Below are 3,803 nucleotides of genomic sequence, written 5' to 3'. Positions count from 1 at the left end.
CGGTCACCCCGTGCACTGGATAAGTTTTCTCCCGTCATCAGAAGGAGAATCTTTCTCTCCTTCTCCAAACAAAGGACCATTACTGGAAACAATTGTAGAGCTGCTGCAGTCACCGCTTTCCACCCAGAAGGGCCTCTCCTCTGGCTCATTTCCCATGCCTGGCACTTTTTTGGTGCTGCAGAAAGCTTAGATTGAACAGCCATTTGCCAACACAGTCCTCACTGAAAGACAGCATAGTCAAAAGAATAACTAAAATCACATTAGAAAGAGATTGGGAAGCAAAAGGCTGGGCTGGCCTCACTCAGCTGGGGCAGCTTGAAAGCACTCCTGGGCTCAGAGGTGCAGCCATCAGCATGACAAATTAGCAGGAGCTGAGTCTAAGTGCGAAGAACCAAGGTGATGGAAACAAAAGAAAGAAGGCAATGGTTTTCTATCCCTCACATTGCAAGCAGATGTCCCAGCAGTGCTGGAGCAGGGCACCCTAGCCAAAAAGGTGAGGTCATGCTTCTCAGGGGATGGCTGGAAATCAGGCACTGATCCGAGGTGAGGCAGCGAGGGCAGCTTGAACCAGCAGGCTGCAATGAGAATGGAGGTGAGCAACTTGAGGGCAGCTCAGAAGGATCCGGGAGATGGGAGGAGGTGGTTTGGGAAGGGAAGAGAAAGAAAAAAAAAGGAAAGGAAAAATGCTTACAGAATAGGTATAACAAAAACTCAACAGAAAGGGAGCGACTGGCAATGATTCCTGTTCAGAACAGCGTTGGTGGGATCAAAGCGGTGCTCAAGGAGACTCTGCTCCTTTTCAGATGGCTCTGGAAGAGCTGCACTCAGTGAAAGCGATGGTGGTGAGCCCTTTAAATGGGGAACTTGGAGTGTAACCTCTGCTATTTAAAGACGTGCCAGCAGCAGGACAAATATAGCACCCACTGGTCACTGTGTGAGAAATCACTGTGAATTCCCACGAGAATGCTGTGTCACAAGGCCACCAGAGCCCTGCTGTGGCACACAGCAATACACAGCAGCACCCAGCACTGGATGCTCAGTCCCACTGTGTCGCCCTGCTGGGATGGGGCATCTGCAAGCTGTGTGCCACGTGCGGCTGTCAGCGTGCTGCATGAGTTGGGATGACAGCCTCAAGATCCTGAGCAGATTCCATGGATTCTAAGCACATTTTGTCTCCCTGAATTGCTCCAGTGCTTCCCTCTGGGCATGTTGCAATGCAGCACAGAGCCAGGCCCTGCAGAGGAGTTTGGAAGCTGGGCCATTTGGAATCACGAGGTTAATAAAAGCCATTTACAAGAAGTACCAAAAGTACCGAGCAAGCTGGTGGGCTGTGAGCGCATCATTTGCTACCTGGATTCCCTGAAAACTCACCCTGGCTTTCCTTTTGCTGAACACCACACCTGCAGCCCTGACCAAGGAAGGGTATGCACTAAACCAGGAGCTGGTAGAACTCAGAGCACCCACAGAGATGGGTGAAGTGGCAGGGAATGCTCAGCCTGAATGGCCATGCTGGTGTCAACAAGTCAACAGAGAACAAGCTAAAAAAAAAAAAAAAAGTCATTGCTCTGTTGGTGCTGCTTTCCCCTGGGAAAACAATGTTTTTAAGTGTTTCTTTCCCTCTGATAACAAAGGGAAGTGTTACACTGGGATTTCCATCCTTATCAGGGTGCTCCTTGGCAGGGTGGCCATTCCCAGCCATGGCCAGCTGCCTCTCACACTCCTCCTCCCAGCAGCACACACACCATAGGATAAGAAGAATTTTTTCAGTCTGTTCTCTTTCTTTTTTTTTCCCTCCTAGATGCTCTTTCTTCAACCCAACAGCACCACAGGAATGCCCATGCCCTCCAAAGGACATCTGTTCACCTCATCAAGGGCACACGGCGATTGAGGAACTGCACATTATTACAGAAAGTCATCACCCATGGAATGATGCTGAAGTGCCCCACAGCAGCCACGCTCCCAGGGCTGAAGGTCCATCACCTCTGAACATGCTCCCCATGCAGTGCTGTGCCCTCCAACCCTGTGCACAGCACGGTGACACCTGCATTCTCCATCCCATGGCCCGTTGGCAGCAGCAGAGCAGTGCCCAGGTGTCTCACACAGCCAACCCACAACTCAGGCACCCCAAGGAAGCCCTCCAAAACCATCTGCCGTTATCTGCTGGCAGCACCCGGCTTTGTTCTGAACCACAGCGCTGGTTATGAAGTCTGGCAAGGAGACCACGCTGAGATGCGCGCCCTGAGCTGCCCGTATCTGCAGGAAGTGGTGGTTCAGAGCCCTGTCCTTTGGGCTGGTCTGTATTGCTGCACCCACCCAAGCTGCACGCTGTGTCCTGTACCAGTGACAGGCTGCTAGGACAATCCAATGTCTCCCTGGGCACCAGGTGTTTGCACTGCAGTGAGAGCAATGCTTGGCCCATTCACTGCCTCTCTCCATGAAAAGTTGTCCCTATTCCCCTCCCGGGGACACGCAGCTCACCCTTCATTCATTCCATCCCATCACAGTTGGTGTGGATACGAACATTGGGTTGTGGGCTAACGCCAGTGAGACTTGTTTGTAATGTCAGGCCAAATTTCCTGCCTGAGTGCTGGAGGAGAGACCTCTCCCTGCATCAGGGAAACCCCCAGGTTCTCCTCTTGCACTGAATTACCACGAGATACTTCTAGATTAAGAAGAAAGGAAGTCGTCTGATGCTTATCTGGTCAAACCCAACGTCACTTTTACATTGTTTCAGCACAGATGTACAGAGCAGTTCACGGAATTACAAAATATAAAGATCATGGGCAAAACAAAGAGATAAAAGAGTGTTAGAAAGAACCTGGGAAGGGCAATGGCTGCATTTTGAGGGGCAGATGGGTGTTCATGGGCTCCCTGCTGTTGCTGCAGGCAGTGCAGGATGACAGAGCACAGCACAGAGGGCTTCTGCATTCTGGAAACTGATGTAGGACAAGACAATAAGAGATCAGCTTAATTCAACACTCCCATCTTCAGCTGTAAATGCAGTTATTTCCAAAGTGAATCCCAGGCTTTGCTTCATTTTCACACTGGTATATGGGCAACACAGCCAGACCTTGATATCTATATCAGGATCTCCCCATTTTCCTGCTCTGCTACACATGACCCTACTTGCATCAGGAACACAGCTGTTGTTTGGAGTCTCCAATGAAAGAAACCCTGGGAACACCTTTTGCTGGTAGAAAAATGCTTCAGGAAAACATTACCCTACTGCAGGACATTGAAGACGTCATTTTCTCCCCTCTGAAATCACTTTGCAATCAGATAAACAAACACAGCACTACCAAAATAGCTTCCATGAGTCACAAAAATTATCAAGACCATCAAACAAGGGCATTACCACTACAGCTTGTGGTATATTCCCCGTGATACCCATTGTGCAGAGCCTTTCAGAGTGAACAATTAAAACCCAAACGGCCAGCCTTGAAGGCTGCTTTGTTAAGAGCTTAATTGCAATCAGATTGACGGGGTGCCAAAGGGCTACCAACAATGGGCTGCTGGAGAGGAGGAGGTAAGTGCTGGTGCAACACGGATAACGCTGCTTTGGTTTGCATGACACTACTGGGCTGTGTGTGCAGCAGCAAAGCAGCCGGCTTGCTGCAATTAGCTCTGTTAATAGGCTTTGCTGGCAGTGCTTGGGGCTGAAGCACAATGCAGCAGCACTTCTCACTCAGCATTCCCTGTGCTGAGATACCCCTAAAGGGTCCCCCTCTGCCATGGGTGTGAGGGAAGCCCCCCAGCTATCCCAGCTGTTAGGTATCACCAAGGAAAACCAGAAATATTTAATT

Source organism: Tetrao urogallus (genome assembly GCF_951394365.1).
Source record: "Tetrao urogallus genome assembly, chromosome: 13".
Lineage (NCBI taxonomy): Eukaryota > Metazoa > Chordata > Aves > Galliformes > Phasianidae > Tetrao > Tetrao urogallus.
Note: the sequence above shows the minus strand (reverse complement) of the source record.